The sequence below is a fragment of the Phocoena phocoena genome, chromosome 1 (genome assembly GCF_963924675.1).
Source record: "Phocoena phocoena chromosome 1, mPhoPho1.1, whole genome shotgun sequence".
NCBI lineage: Eukaryota > Metazoa > Chordata > Mammalia > Artiodactyla > Phocoenidae > Phocoena > Phocoena phocoena.
The window spans coordinates 134,913,252-134,930,345 of NC_089219.1; positions in this window are offsets into that span (position 1 = coordinate 134,913,252).

A 17,094-nucleotide genomic window follows, 5' to 3' on the forward strand; every position below is an offset into this window, starting at 1 on the left:
GAAAGGTTTGGGGTCCACAAGGATGTCCTCCTGCTCTGTGCTGGGCTGTGAGTCAACCCCAGGAACACCCAGCGGCCAAGCCAGCAGCGCCAAGCCCAGATTCCATCTCCACGGCAACGAAATCCCTCCCTCGGGATCTGGGTCTGGCTCTGAATGGTGACCTTCATCGGTGCCACCGTAGAAAGTTCAGCTAGCTAACTGACAGGGAACAGAGAGATTTAAAGTCATCGTGGGAGGGAGGCCCACAAGGGAGGGGATACATGTATACATACAGCTGATTCACTTTGTTGTACAGCAGAAACTAACACAACATTGTAGAGCAATTATACGCCAATTAAAAATATATGGAACGAAAAAATGAAGTCTGTGTCAGAAGCCACTGATCCCTGGCAGCTGAGGAAGGCAGTTTCTAAGCAATCGTGGCACGTTATGGGAAAATGTGATTCGAGTTTTCAAACTTCCATTCCCAGGTATCCACCGTGGCACAGAGCAAGGCCCAAGCCCCACCCCCATGCAGGGGTTGAGACTCAGCTGATCACCTACCACACCTCCTTCTGCTCTGCCTCATTCCACTCTGGGTGTGACCCACCCTTTGACCTTCCGCTTGCCTCAGCCCCACCTGTGTGTACCTGCTCTGACCGATGGCCGGCTCAGCCTTGTTCATGGCTCCTAGCCCTGGAGTTCTTCCGGCTTGGCCTCTCTCAAGAGCTTCCCTTCTCAGGCCAGTCCTACTCGCTATGTCCTGGCCTTCCTGGGACCTTCCCCTCTTTGGCCCTGGCCCGAGAGGTCCTGACATCACTTAGCTGCCCCTAGGTAACAATAAGACAGGAATCTATATCCCATCAACTGGGCAAGGATAAGTTTAAGACTCTCAAGGATCTTCATATGGTCCTTGGGTCCATATGAGCCTGGAGGAAGGCAGTGTGATGTGGGTATGAGGGCAAGATCCGTGTTCTATGGGATCAGGACAGTTCCCTGGAGAAGGAAGGACTTGAAGCAGGTGAGGAAGACAGGCTGGCTATTAGTTTGGGGGTGAGAAGTAGTGGGACTGCGCAGTCGTGTGGGTGGTGACTGGAGACACGTCAGGAGAAAATGGGCTCTGAGAACCCCTGAGGGCGGGGGTGATACCCAAAATATTTAACCACCGGCCCGACCCTGTGTCTGTGCCAGCTGTGACCCTCCAGTTGCTGGGTTATGGGGAGGTCTTCAGGGTCTTGGGGGAGGACCAGGGTAATGATGGGCAGGTCACAGTTGGGTTGGGGGGTGGGCTCAGAGGAGCAGCTGTTTACCTCCCAGGATGGAAGTGTTTCGGGGTTTCAACAATCCTCGGGGCCGTGAGTAGCATGTACCAGGGAAGCTCTGCCCAGCCCGTGGGTGGCGCAGTGGCTACGAGATGTGAGCCCAGCATACAGACACTATGACTGGACACCTCAGCTGCATACTGTCTGCAGGAGGACACAGTCGTGAGTCGGGAGCTGCTGGGTTTCCTTCCTTCTCAAAAAGGATGGTATGTTCCAACATAGTGCCGAGGACCCTGCAGTCATCTGCTGCCTTTGGAAAAGCTGTGACATCTCTATCCTGACCCAGCCATCACCAGCCATAGCCCAGGCCCCACTCAGGAGAAGCTGGGGGCCTCCCAGCGTAGTCTCCGACTTGGAGGCTTGCAGCCTTCCTTGGGAGGAGGACTCCAGTCTCAGCTGGTCTTGTGAAGTCAGAAAAAAATATCAGGGACATGAGACTGGGAGGTTTGATGACTCATTTAGAGCCAGGAATGTCAAAGCATTGTCCCTGGGACATGACAGCGGTAGTTATAACCTTTATGATGGGGGCTGGCTGCTACCGACATAGGGGCTCTCGCCTGCAGAGGCTTCGCTGGGAGAGAAGCTCTCCTCCTGTAAGGCACGGGCATTCAGGGACACGGGCAGGGATCTGGCAGGAGTCGCATAGCAAGGCTTTGACAGGCCAGGAATCGTAACTTCAGGGACCGGGAGAAGAACCCCAAACACTGTTACTGTAGGCAGAGCGAGACAGCAGCTGAAAGCTCAGCACAGCCACTCCAGCAGAGCCCGGGTGGCGGGGGGCACGGAACTGGCTGACTGGCTTAAGCACGGAAGGAGCTTCCTCAGTGGATGTGGGGATGCACACAGATGTCATCAGCGGGGAGGCTGGAGACCCACACTGGGGTAACGTCCCAAGGCAGGAGACCCAGCTGAGGCCACACTACGGTTAGAATGCCACTGCCAGGACTGCTGCCACTGGGCACGGAACGCTGCCTTCACCGATGGTCTTCTGGTCGAGCTGCCACGGCCCCAGATGAGTTCTTTTCTGTCCCTGCGCTTTTCCCATCCCAGGTCAGAGCCCCCAGTTTCCTGGGCCAGGACGGGGAGCCCATAAGCTCCGTGGGGGTGGGGAGATGGGGGAACACCTGGGCCTTCAACTCCCAGAGGGCCTGATGGATCCTGCCTCCTGCCGAGACTCACGCAAGGGGGTTCCCTCCAAAGAGGAGGCGTGCTGGAAGCTGGGGCAGCCTAAACAAACAGAGCAACAGCCGCCAGTGCCCACGATGAGCTACTCTTGTCTTTAAACTTAGAGAATATCCAGGTTAATAACATCACCTAGAGATGAATGAAAGAGCAAAAGACTTCGTGTGGGCACATCCTCCTATTCCACATGGGGTCGTACCCAAAGCAAACATTTATAGGCGCAACACCTGCGGGGGTGGAGGGGTGGGTGAGGAGCTCTGCCCTACGTAGCCATTCCAAAATGACTCCATTCTTAGCCTCCAGCGAGTCTGCTTTTCCAGTGGTGCAGCTGCCACCTCACGCAGCCAGAGAGGATGCTGGGACCTGTGGAGACTTGGTCAGAGGTCCTGTCAGACCCTATGGGATGTGGTAACCTCTGGTTGTTGCTGCTGGGTGAGGGGAGGTTTGACAGTAACAACAGAATGGCCCATGGATGGCTCCTGAGGGCCCGTGGACACCCTGAAGTTGTGTGGAAGATGTTACCTGTGTGCACATGCAGTTTTTCTGGAGCAAGGTCAGAACTTTCATGGCATCTTCAGATGAAAACAAGCACTGCTAGAACAAAATTTCCTCAACACCTTCCTGATGCCCCAAAGGCTTGATGGACTGCACTGAGAGATCAGTTTCCATCACCATCCATTCAAGACCTCTCTTCTCTCCTTGCCACGGTTAATACTCCAGCCCCAAATGCTCCCAACCTGCCTCCAGGACCAGAGTCATACACCTAACTTGGACGTTTGAAAGGCATCTCCTCTGAACACATGCAAGTCAGAACTCTGGATTCACACTCCCCCAACACCCCATTCCTCCCCAAGCCTTCCCTATCACAGTTAATGGCATACTTCTTTTTTAATAAAGAGGAAGAGCTGTGCAGTAGTTAAACACTGAGTTCGTTCAAATCCGAGCTTTTCCACTTGCTAGCCATGTGAAACTATGCAAATGGATTAAACTCTGTGCCTCAATTTCTTCTTCTGTAAAATGGGGACAATAAAGCACCTAGTTCATAGGAGTGTTGTCAAGTTTTTTAAAATTTATTTTCATTTGGTTGTGCTGAGTCTTAGTTGCAGCAGGTGGGCTCTTTAGTTGCGGCATGTGGGCTCCTTAGTTACGGCATGTATGTGGGATCTAGTTCCCTGACCAAGGATCAAACCCGGGCCCCCTGCATTGGAAGCGCGGAGTCTTATTGGCTGCACCACCAGGGAAGTCCCCTGTTGTCAAGTTGTAATGACTTTAAAATATGCCAAGGGTTCAGAAGACTTAGCCTGGCTAACAGTACATGTTAGGAGTTGTCATCCTTCCAGTTGCTCAGGACAAAACCCTGAAAAGGATCCTTTATTTCTCTCTTTCCCTCACACATCATATCCAAATCCATCAGCGATTCCTGTCCATTCCACCCTCAGATACATATCCCAAATCTGACTTCCTCCCACCATCTCTATTGCTACTGGCCTAGGCCAAGCTACATTGTCACTTCCGATGGCCTCCTAACCAGTCTCCCTGCTCATGTTATTGCCATACACCCCTCATCAGTTCTCCAAATGGCAGCCAGAGTGATCTTTAAAAAATGTAAATCAGAAAAAAAAAAAAAGTAATTCCCTGGTGGTGCAGGGGTTAGGACTTAGTGCTTTCTTAGTTCCTGGTCAGGGAACTAAGATCCTGCAAGCCATGCAGAGCAGCCCCCCCCCAAAAAAATGTAAAATCAGATCACATCCCTCCTTTTCAGACTCAGAACATAAGTCACACCCCTTACTATGGCTGTCAGGACCCCACCTGTTTTGGCCCTTGGCCACCTCTCACACCTCATCTTCTACAACTTCCCCTCCCTTCCTTGGCTCTGAGTGTCAGTTGTTCCCTCCGTTACCCTGTTCTGCCTAGAATAATGCCAGAGTAGAGGAGGTGGATCAGGGGCTGTGGTCCTAGGGTGGTGAGGGGAAATTTCTCTGAGGAGACATGTGGGCACACTTGAACAAGTATTGGGGAAAGTCATGCAAGTACCTGGTGTGAGGAAGCATACATACATACATATATACACACGTCTTCACAATGACTTGATTTTCTACAAATGGTGTTCAGTGAGGCTTCCAAACCCCACTGGGGAAGTATCCAGAGTTTCAAGGCAGCCTCAGGTGTGGGAATGCAGACCTGGTCGGCTGGAGGAGTCCTGCTCTGGCCGCCAGGTACCACTTTCCTATTCCCACATCAGCCAGGGGGCCATGTCAAGGGCTGGTGGGCGGAGGACAAGCCCGATGGATTCAGGTGTTCTATCACCTCCCGGCTGGAAGCAGCATCCTCAGGGCAAGGAGGTGAAATCCACAACACCCTCCCCTTCTCCGAAGCCTCCCTTCCCCTCTCCGAGCCTTTCTCTGCCCCCACAGGTAGGGGAAGTTGCCAGCGGAAAATATCCCTTTGCTTTTCCGAGGCGAAAAGATAAAAAGCACCGAGACCCATAGGAGAGCTACCCGAGCCGCAGAAGGGGGTGCAGTTTCCTGGGCAGCTTCCTTCGGATTTCAGGGACTGAAGTTTAAAGGACAAGGGCAGCTCAGTGAATAAATGAATGCTTCTAAGGCATGGACCTCAAGGTCCCCAAGACATAGACTGGTAATAGTCCTGCAGACCTCTCACTTCTGCCACGCGCTGTGATAGAGTCCGCTGGCCCAGAACGTGACCCTGGGGAAAATTTCAAGCGCCGCCGAAATAGTAATGTTACTGTCTTCTTCCACGCTGTTGATATTACTGCCATTCCGGTCTCTTCTTTCGCTAAAAGTGGATTCGTTCCTGGCACAGGAATGACAGCAACCTAACACCGCGCACTACTCGGCGCCAGGCATTGTTCTTAACTGTCTCGGTGTCCAGCGTGAGCGGCGGGAGGGAGCCGGGCTCGCGGGGTGCAGTTCCCGTGGCGCCCACTGGGTGGCGCGGGCATCGCACTCTGTCTGGAGCCGGGAGCCAGCGGCGGGCTGACCTCTCTAGGAAGGGCGTCCCGGGAGGAGGAGGGCCCCTCATCTGTGACAGAGGACCCCGGCGTCGCAGCCCCGAGCTGGGAGGTCCGCTGCGGCCTCACCCCGGCTCGGGTTCCGACAAAAGCCTTCTGTTTGCTTTCCAGAAACTTTTCTCCTCAGGGATTCGCATCCCGCAGAGCAGGCTCCAAGGCCACGCACGGGCTTGGCCACAGATGTAGTGGAACGAGGGTAAAAGGAGGGGGTGGGGCGGAGCGGGGAGAGGGAGGAGGGGGGCGCTTGCAGAGAGAACTGAGGAGGCCCAAGGTGGTCAGTGGTCAAGGCCAGACCTGCGGTCAGCCTTCTTGGTTTGCTAGTTAGCCAGCCTGCTGCGTCCTGGTCTTGGGGTTCTCCTGCAGGTGCTGGGGCGGGACTGGGAGGTTCTGCCGGGAGAGGGGAGCCAAGAGGGGGAGAAGGAGGCAGAGTAGCGGAGAGGAGCAGGCAGGGCCCAGGCCCGCTGGCATGAAGTGGGGCCCTCCCCTGCCCCACCACTTCCTCTCCTTCCTGGGTACAGCTGTTTAGCATTTTCTCCCGAGGTTCTCTGATACTTGTGGGAACCTGCCCTCTCGCCCTGCTTCTGACTTGACGCTTCTTCCGCGTCTGGGCAACGCACCATCTGCCCAATTTGCATCTGCTTTTTGCTTGTGAGAAGAGAAACAGGTGAGGTGTGAGGCTCTGGAGCAGCACCTCCACACCACTCCTGGGATGTTTCTCCACACAGCGGGGACCTGGTGTTTATTGTCCGACTGTGTAAGAGGGCACTGGAGAGGGACGTGAGAATAACGCGCCCCTGGGCTATGTTATAAAATGCACATTCCACCTTCTCATTCCGAAAGGTTCTAATTCGGGAAGACAAGGACGGGGCCCAGGAATCTGCATTTTAACGAACACCATCCCAAGGCATGGTGGGTAGGCCACACTTGGAGAGATACCAGCCAAAGCTTTTGGGCACTGCTGTTCCACGAGGAGACACGGAGTCAGCAGTTCCTCCTTCCTTTCTGAGCATCGCCTCTGGCTTGGTGTGGCTTCAGGCTCAGCAACTCCTTGAGCATTTTGTCCCCTGCCCTCAGCCTCGTCAGCTTTCCCAGGCCTGGTTTTTCTTATTTTTCTTTTTCCTGACCTCGCTGGAACATTGAACCCCATTCTTTCAGAAGGTAAGCTCTTTATCAGCATCAACCTGGACTTTTAGGAATCCCCAGTTGTGCAGTGTTGGATTAATTCTCTAAGAAATGACATTTTCATTCTCCAGCTGTTCTTATAGAACCTGCATTCTGCAACCACATCATTTTCTTTTCTTAAATGGTTCTGATTTGAGCCTAAAACACACGCCCTCCACTCCCACCCCCATTCCTCTGAGCCTCCTGAACTCCAGATCTTTGTGCTGTCAATCACAATTTCTTTCATTCTTTTTATTTTTCATGGAATTAGGGAGGCAAAAAAATGTTCTTTTTAAACAAAAGATAGAAAATGTCTAAATTTCTTGATCTCCTGGAAGAACTTAAGGTAACTAAACTTCTCTGGGGTTTATTTTCCCTCAGGGTTCAACCTTCTATCGTAAAAATAGAAAGTTGGCAGACAAATAAATTATACAGAGAGTCCTCAAAGTTGGGTATTTTATTATTGCATTTTTTAAGAGCAGTATTTTGTAATTGCTCTGATAATACAAGCGATGATATTTGTGAGAGTGAGCCCACAACACCTTCCCTGCTGGTGTCTGCCCTCTAAGAACCCTGTGTGATGGATACACAGCACCAGGAGCGGACCATCACAGAACATTAATAAGGAGGAAGCTGAGTGCTGGCGCCTGGAGAGACAGAAAGCAGTAACTAGGCCACACAGACCTGTCATTTTTGCGCTTTGAGCAAGAAGTGAAAAATTGGAAATGGTCCCTCTACCTTCCCAGCAAATACAGGGCCTGGCTCAGAATTTCCTCTGACTTTGTGTCCCCAAGACACTGGCTGCCCAATTACATGGAGCTGGATCCAGAGGGAAACTGTTCGTGAGAGTTCAGGAAAATGAATGTTCCCTCAGCTCCGTGAGGGCAGATGGGTTCTGGGTGAGATGAGAGATCTTGAGGAAGGTCATAACTGAGCTCCGGATGCATCTAGAACCCTTTAAATTTTCATTTTTCTAAAATGTTTGTCACTTTCTAAAAATTATATTTTCAAGTTAGATTCAATAATGTGTTTTCCAATATTTAACAGGGCCTCAAGGAAGAGATAATGCAGGACTTCCCTGGTGGTCCAGTGATTAAGACTCCGCGCTCCCAATGCAGGGGGCCCAGGTTCAATCCCTGGTCAGGGAACTAGATCCCGCATGCCACAACTAAGGAGCCCACATGCCACACCTAAGGCCTGGTGCAGCAAAGTAAGTAAGTAAATATTAAAAAAGGAAAAAAAGAGATCATGCATTTCTTTGTTGGGTAGAAGGGTGCTAAACTTGCAAGAATCTTCTTGTACTACAGAAATGGCAGTTCCGCTTCTTTGCTAGCCACGGAGAACTTGCTCTGCAGCAGCTACAGCCAGTGCAGGGCTCCCAGCCCAGGATGAGAACAGGACCACACCTGGCTCCTCCAGGCAGCCGCTGGACTCCAGGACACCTACTCTGCAAGACTCATTTTGACCACGTAAGTGCCACATGTGCTGTTTCCACTTCTTACATTTCCCCATTCTCCCTGAGAGGGGTCTGTGTCATTGCCTATTTACAGAAGGGGAAAGGGAGGCTAAAAACCTGGACTCAAGTCACAATCCCCCACTGAATGTGGTGCCGCCCACCTGGGCATCCCAGATGCCTCGGCCACCAAGGGCTTCAGCAAGTGCATGTGCAACAAAGGACAGAACAAGGGTTCTGGGATCAAGCACAGTTGCTCTGATTCACATTCCAAATTCTTTCCACTTCATCAAAAAGCTAGGACAATGATCTTCAGCTGTTTCATTGAAGACCTGAGAAATCTGTGTCCCCACCTTCTCTGCTTTAACTCTGGAGCTGCGTAAGCCGATCATCATTTCATGCCCTAAACCAAAGAATAAACTCTACAGTTATAAACATGAACATCACATGAGCATCACAAAGGATGCTCTCTGGCCCATGGGGAAGACAAGTACCTACAGGACAGCTACTCGGAGCCTTGAGATTTATTTCCTAAGTCACCCCCAGGCCATCCCAGAATGGCATTTTGGAGATAGAGAAAATGAGAATGTTCACACTCTGATTTGTTACTTGTAATGACACCAAGCAAAGGACTGAGGGGACGATTCTGGGCCAAACTTGGAAGGCCAGGAGGAACGCGCCTGTGTCATGTAAACATAATCCAAAGCAGCTTGTTTCAGACAAACATTTCGCTTCTGAAACTCCTGAAACCTTCTTGGCCCTTGAATGTGATAATACATCTGAACATTTTATTATGTTTTGTTTTTGCACTCCGTGCTTTTTAAAAAAAATACATTTATTTATTTTTGGCTGCGTTGGGTCTTCGTTGCTGCACGCGGGCTTTCTCTAGTTGCAGTGAGCAGGGACTACTCTTTGTTGCAGTGTGCGTGCTTCTCATCGCGGTGGCTTCTCGTTGAGGAGCGTGGGCTCTAGGCGCGCAGGCTTCAGTAGTTGTGGCACGCGGGCTCAGTAGTTGTGGCTCACGGGCTCTAGACTGCAGGCTCAGTAGTTGTGGTGCATGGGCTTAGTTGCTCCACGGCATGTGGGATCTTCCTGGACCAGGGCTCGAACCCGTGTCCCCTGCATTGGCAGGTGGGTTCTTAACCACTGCGCCACCAGGGAGGTCCAATCTAAACATTTTAGAAACTATTTAACCACATGCCATGAAGGCAAGGAGTGGGAGTGGTGATCTTTAAGGAGGTGTCTCCATTTTGAGGGACACACAAAAAAGAGATGGGCAGAAAACTGAGGTCTTGCCAGGGTGGTTTTCCAGACAAAAACTTAAAGAGGAAAAATGTCTAAGAAGATACATGATATGACTGATGATGTCATGAAGTGAAAAGGCCATCATAAATGCTAATAAAAAATATAGTGGACAGATGTTCCCCAGATGTTCATTTGAGACCTGGTTCAGGTCTCCTCCAGGGAGGCATTTGTAGCAACACTAGCATCTACACTCATTCCCTTCTTTTTTTAAAAAAAAAAAAATTATTTATTTATTTATTTTTGGCTGCATTGGGTCTTCCTTGTTGCCCATGGGCTTTCTCTAGTTGCAGCGAGCAGGGGCTACTCTTCGTTGCAGTGTTCAGGCTTCTCATTGCGGTGGCTTCTCTTGTTGTGGAGCACGGGCTCTAGGTGCACAGGCTTCAGTAGTTGTGGCAGGCTTCAGTAGCTGTGGCTCGAGGGCTCTAGAATGCAGGCTCAGTAGTTGTGGCGCACGGACTTAGTTTCTCCGTGGCATGTGGGATCTTCCTGGACCAGGGCTCGGACCCATATCCCCTGCATTTGCAGGCAGATTCTTAACCACTGCGCCACCCGGGAAGTCCCCAAACTCATTCCCTTCTTTAACCTCATCTAAAGTTTTATAATGAGCAGAATACACCACAGTATTCAAAAAAAAATCCACTTATATTTGACTGGACTCCTTTCTCCAATACCCACTTTGGGGTCAGGAACTACCTCCTCAATAAGAAGAATGATAATGCCTAGTAAGCACTGCCTTTAGATCCAGGCAAGAGGAATCCTGGTCCTGATGCAGCACTTTCATGGGATAAGCCCACATCCCCGCTTCTGGAATATTTCCCAAGTACTTGGGGCCACATAAGCCCCTTTTCAGGTCTGTCTTTCCTGGATAGACCATGTTGCCAGTTCCTGGAATGGCCAAGGGGGAGCTGTTTGCAGGGGGTCTGCTTGGACACAGAGCTGGGTACCCACCTGCCTCATGTGAGAGCTTTCATGCCACCAGAGCCTGCTGGGGATAAAAGGGGGTTGGATGGCAGGCCGGGCAGCAAGACTCTCTCCCTGTGCCACTGCATTCTAGTACCGAATTCCAAGGAGGCCAAAAATTCTATGTCTGAACTGGACTTTCAAGCCTTGTGTTGCTCTGAGGAACTTAGCAATCAGAGAAGAAAAGGAAATAAAAGGAATCCAAATCGGAAAAGAAGAAGTAAAGCTGTCACTGTTTGCAGATGACATGATACTATACACAGAGAATCCTAAAGATGCTACCAGAAAACTGCTAGAGCTAATCAATGAATTTGGCAAAGTAGCAGGATACAAAACTAATGCACAGAAATCTCTTGCATTCCCATACACTAATGATGAAAAATCTGAAAGTGAAATCAAGAAAACACTCCCATTTACCACTGCAACAAAAAGAATAAAATATCTAGAAATAAACCTACCTAAGGAGACAAAAGACCTATATACAGAAAATTATAAGACACTGATGAAAGAAATTAGAGATGATACAAATAGATGGAGAGATATGCCATGTTCTTGGATTGGAAGAATCAACATTGTGAAAATGACTCTACTACCCAAAGCAATCTACAGATTCAATGCAATCCCTATCAAACTACCACTGGCATTTTTCACAGAACTGGAACAAAAAATTTCACAATTTGTATGGAAACACAAAAGACCCCGAATAGCCAAAGCAATCTTGAGAACAAAAAGTGGAGCTGGAGGAATCAGGCTCCCTGACTTCAGACTATACTATAAAGTTACAGTAATCAAGACACTATGGTACTGCCACAAAAACAGAAAGATAGATCAATGGAACAGGATAGAAAGCCCAGAGATAAACCCACACACATATGGTCACCTTATCTTTGATAAAGGAGGCAGGAATGTACAGTGGAGAAAGGACAGCCTCTTCAATAAGTGGTGCTGGGAGAACTGGACAGGTACATGTAAAAGTATGAGATTAGATCACTCCCTAACACCATACACAAAAATAAGCTCAAAATGGATTAAAGACCTAAATGTAAGGCCAGAAACTATCAAACTCTTAGAGGAAAACATAGGCAGAACACTCTATGACATAAATCACAGCAAGATCCTTTTTGACCCACCTCGAGAAATGGAAATAAAAACAAAAATAAACAAATGGGACCTAATGAAACTTCAAAGCATCTGCACAGCAAAGGAAACCATAAACAAGACCAAAAGACAAGCCTCAGAATGGGAGAAAATATTTGCAAATGAAGCAACTGACAAAGCATTAATCTCCAAAATATACAAGCAGCTCATGCAGCTCAATAAGAAAAAAAACAAACAACCCAATCCAAAAATGGGCAGAAGACCTAAATAGACATTTCCCCAAAGAAGATATACAGACTGCCAACAAACACATGAAAGAATGCACAACATCATTAATCATTAGAGAAATGCAAATCAAAACTACAATGAGATATCATCTCACACCAGTCAGAATGGCCATCATCAAAAAATCTAGGAACAATAAATGCTGGAGAGGGTGTGGAGAAAAGGGAACCCTCTTGCACTGCTGATGAGAATGTGAATTGGTACAGCCACTATGGAGAACAGTATGGAGGTTCCTTAAAAAACTACAAATAGAATTACCATACGACCCAGCAATCCCACTACTGGGCATATACCCTGAGAAAACCATAATTCAAAAAGAGTCATGTACCAAAATGTTCATTGCAGCTCTATTTACAATAGCCAGGAGATGGAAACAACCTAGGTGTCCATCATCAGATGAATGGATAAAGAAGATGCGGCACATATATACAATGGAATATTACTCAGCCATAAAAAGGAACGAAATTGAGCTATTTGTAATGAGGTGGACCTAGAGTCTGTCATACAGAGTGAAGTAAGTCAGAAGGAGAAAGACAAATACCATATGCTAACACATATATATGGAATTTAAGAAAAAAAGAAACGTTATGAAGAACCTAGGGGTGAGACAGGAATAAGGACACAGACCTACTAGAGAATGGACTTAAGGATATGGGGAGGGGGAAGGGTAAGCTGTGACAAAGTGAGAGAGTGGCATGGACATATATACACTACCAAACGTAAAATAGATAGCTAGTGGGAAGCAGCCGCATAGCACAGGGAGATCAGCTCGGTGCTTTGTGACCACCTAGAGGGGTGGGATAGGGAGGGTGTGAGGGAGGGAGACGCAAGACAGAAGAGATATGGGAACATATGTATATGTATAACTGACTCACTTTGTTATAAAGCAGAAACTAACACACCATTGTAAAGCCATTATACCCTAATAAAGATGTAAAAAAAAAAAAAGGCAATGAGGTAGAGGCACTTTATGGGCAGAGGTTGCCTGGCTTGCAGTGGGAGGGGCACGGAGAGGTCTTTCGGCAACAGGGCTGCAGGCTTCCGTTGGATCTCTTCTTCTAGGCTCCACACATATCTGAGGCAGCCTGGGCATGTCCTGGCTAGCTCAGTCCCTGAAGGTTCTGTTTAATTCTCCCCATGCTATTGCTGTCACCTAACTGGTGCTAAGAAACGAGTCATCAAAATAGTAAAATGCCTAGTTAAGCTTAAAAACAAAACTAGGGGACTTTCTAAATAATAAGTTATAAAAAAAACAAAGTGGAAACTGCAGTTCCCCATAACGAATTCAAAGACTCTGTTCCAAGATGGAAATAATGTTAAATAAGGGAGTTTAAGGCAAAGGAGGTGGTTGGGAGAGAAAGGTGACTGACATGGAACTGAGAATATACCAAGGCTCCATCTCAAAAACAAATGTGTATCATTTGTAGCAATGGTTCTGTGTGTTGATCTTTTGATTTAAAATATAGCATAACTTCCCTCTTTTAGATGCCACTAACCTAAAATATGGATAAATGTACATGGTGAGGCTAGACTGACACTTTCTTCTACCCCACTTAAAAGATTTACTAAGAAAATTCAGCGGACAAACAGGAGTGCAAGGGGAATGTCAGGTTTAATTAAGAAATCAGCTCTTTAAAGGACTTGAGCACAGTAATTGTTGGTATGCAAACGGTGCTGTGAACTATAAATGGGTCATCCATTCTTTTTCTTTTTAAAGGGTACTAGGGCTTTTATTATTATTTTTTATTTTTTTACATCTTTATTGGAGTATAATTGCTTTACAATGGTTTGTTAGTTTCTGCTTTATAACAAAGTGAATCAGTTATACATATACATATGTTCCCATATCTCTTCCCTCTTGCGTCTCCCTCCCTCCCACCCTCCCTATCCCACCCCTCTAGGTGGTCACAAAGCACCGAGCTGAAAGGGATCTCGTGGAAGGACTTGGGGAGCCTTTCAAGTTGTTGAAAGGTAGCAAGTTGCATTTCATCCCCATCAAGCAGTAATGATTGAGTCCTTTTAAGCCTAACAACAATAGGTAATCTCTTCTAGGTGTTTACTACATACTAGGTCCTTGGTTGAGTGCTTTCCTAGCATTTAGCCCTCACAACAAGCCTATGAAATGTTGTGTACTAGTATTATGGCTATTTTACAGATGAGGAGATTGAGGTACTGGGAGGCCAAGGGCCGTGCCCAAGTTAGCCAGCTAAACACTAGGTATACAAAGACAGGTACAATCAGCTCTCTCTGCCTTTAGGAAGTTTGCTATCTAGTATTTTTTTAACGTTGTAAATTTTGTAATTTTAATAAGCTCAGATCAGCTTCATCTTCCAACTGATCTGAATTGGGTACGTTTCACTATAGTAAAACAACATGAGATCTTTTTCTAACCAATTAACTATTGTCATAGATTATAATACGAATGAGGGGAAAACTGTCTGATGGAATATCCAGTCCACACTTGGGAATCGACTGCTTGAAGAACATTCTCATTTCCAGACTGGAACATGGTATGTATTATGCCTGAACGATGACAAAAACAGTGCTGATTTTGTAACAAAACCTCAGGGAAGCTATTAACAAGTTGGCATTTCTAATTCATGTGGAAATGATCATTTTATTTATCAGAAAATTGCAGCAGTGGTATTCACTTAATTAAGAATCTGGTACTGTGGAAGGGAAATTTTGTGAAGTTTGTAATATTGCAGACAAACATGAATTCAAACGCAAAAGAAAATTGTTTACGTAACCAAGGGTCGGCTTCTTTTCCTTTGACCCTCTCACTTTACATGGTTTGAGAGCTGCGTAACAAAGGAATGTCATTATGTTGTATCATTTTATAAGATTTTTTTATGGCAAATTCATCTAAGTAGTAACTGTACTAGGCTCCTAAAAACCAGAAAGAAAAGTGTTTCCAACGTTTGACAACAGCTAAGGAAACTCTCTGTGCATTGGAAGGCAGGTTAACATCTAGCTGCTTTCTCAATTGTAAATAAAGCATTGGCATATTCAAATCTAGTTAATAGGCATTATAAAATCAAAAAGGTAAGAAAGCAGGTTTGAATGAGACAGAATCTGAGAAAAGCAGAGAATGGGAATGAGATGGAAACTGGAAGGGGACGAAGAGTTTGGAAAAGGTGGCAGAGGAGAGCACCCACTCTTGGTGGCTGACACCCCACTTTCACCAGGAAACACTGCTCACCTGTCGAAGCCTTAGGCCCGCTTATCTCCTGGATCCAGGTGCCGGCCAGTGGGTGTGCCAATTCCATGGCCCAGCCTTCCTAAGCCGCCTCATCACCTCCAGGTCTGGATTCATTGTTTACAGTAAGCGTTTGTTGAACACTAGTTATGTGCCAGGTGCTGGGCTGGGTCACACCCATGATCAAGGAAAACAGGTCCCTGGCCTCTAAAGCGGATGTTCTGGTCAGAGGAGACAGCTGTAAACAAGTAGATAAATAATTGTGAGAGATGCAGATGGCAATCTGTGCTGTGATGAAAATAAAGCAAGGTAAGGGGATTGAGGGTGGTGGAGGAACACACGTGATTAGGGAAGGCCTCTCTGGGGTCGTGACATGTTAGCAGGGAAGGAGCCAGCCATGGGAGGCTCCAGGGGGAGAGCACTCCAGACAGACCAAGTACCAGGGCCCTGGGGCAGGTAGGAGTTTGTTGTATCTGAGGATGAGCAAGAAGGTGCCAGTGTAGCTGAACTGTAGGAGGGGAGAAAGTCGGAGATGAAGGTGGAGACATCACAGATCCTGTGTTCTTCTAGGCCAGGACCAAACTCCTGGATTCTCTTCTAAGTGGAATGGGAAGTGATTGGAGGATCTTAAGTAGGGAGGTGATAAGATCGATTTCCATTTCCAAATATTCCGTGGAGCCTGGGTTATAGGCAGATGAGAGTAAGGAGGTGAGTGAAGAGAGTGACCAGTCATAGCATCCCTCTTCTTCCCCAGAGGTGAGTGCAGGAATGGGTCTGTGCCCCTGCTGGGGGCCTGAAGCCCATCCATAGGATGTTTCTGTGGAAGGTAGAAGGTCAGGCTCTCCCTCCTCTCTTTGGTGTTGAGCCACAACTTCTGCCACTTGAAGGAGCCAGAGAAAGTGATAAGGGGCTGAGAGAGGGCAGCGTCAAGGCCACACCTGCCTTCCCTGAGGTCCCAGGGCTTCCCCGGGTTCCTCCAGCTCTTCCTTTGATTCCAGAGCTTTTAGCTGAAGGAGTTCTAACAAACACACAGAGGTTAGAGACGGAAAGCAGATGGCCAGTAAGGAGTGGAGGAAAAAAAGAGGGGGAGATCGACCTTGGCCTTGAACGTGGGTGGGATCCAGGAGGAGTGAAGCAGAGATGCGTGAACTTTGGCCCAGATCTCAGGCAGTGAGGACTCTGTGATCCTGGCAAGAAGACAAGTGTGTGTTTTCTGTCCAAACATCCAAGTTATTCATTTCCCCAGGTGACGCTGCAGCTGGGAGACCTGTGAACAGTCCCACAGCTAATAGCTCACAATTCTGGGTTAAAAAAAAACAGGATGGGGGCTTCCCTGGGGGCCCAGTAGTTGAGAGTCCGCCTGCTGATGCAGGGGATGCGGGTTCGTACCCCGGTCCGGGAAGATCCCACGTGCCGTGGAGCAGCTGGGCCCGTGAGCCATGGCCGCTGAGCCTGTGCGTCCGGAGCCTGTGCTCTCCCAACAGTGAGGCCCGCGTACCGCAAAAAAACCCCCCAAAAACAGGATGATATTTAAACCAAGAAACAAGAAAACAAACAAGGGCAGTGCGTTAGTGTGTATAGCACAGGGGGTAAAGCAAAATTAATTCACAAAGATTTCCCTTAAAATATAGAAGGTCCTGACATTTTTCTGCAAATTCTAATGGAAATTAATAAAGATGAGCAAAAATATCACAAATATTGTCATTATTCTATGTGACATCCTGTTATTTTATTGTAGTGAGTGCGAAGTGTTTACAAAGGATCTAGTAGCTTCTCTCTTGCCTCGACCTCCTGCTCTCCGTTTTTCTGGTAAGGGTTTAAGTTCCTCAATCACCAGTTGTCTGACCAGCCACAGAAGTTGCAGCCTAACCGCGTGCAGCGGGTAGAGGTTAAGTTTGGAATGACTTAACCTGCTTCGGGAAGAGGTTGATGAATCTAAATGGGAGGTAGAGGTTATATGTGGGAGGGGAGGAAACCTTCGTTCTAAAGCAGGACGTCTGGTGTCCCTTCACAGGCGTTGCTCCCATTCAAGCAGTCCTCATGTTCTCCAGTCGGGCATCATCGGCCACATGATATCCTACGGGGCTAGGGTCACCCTTTGGAGAAGTGGGAGGAATGC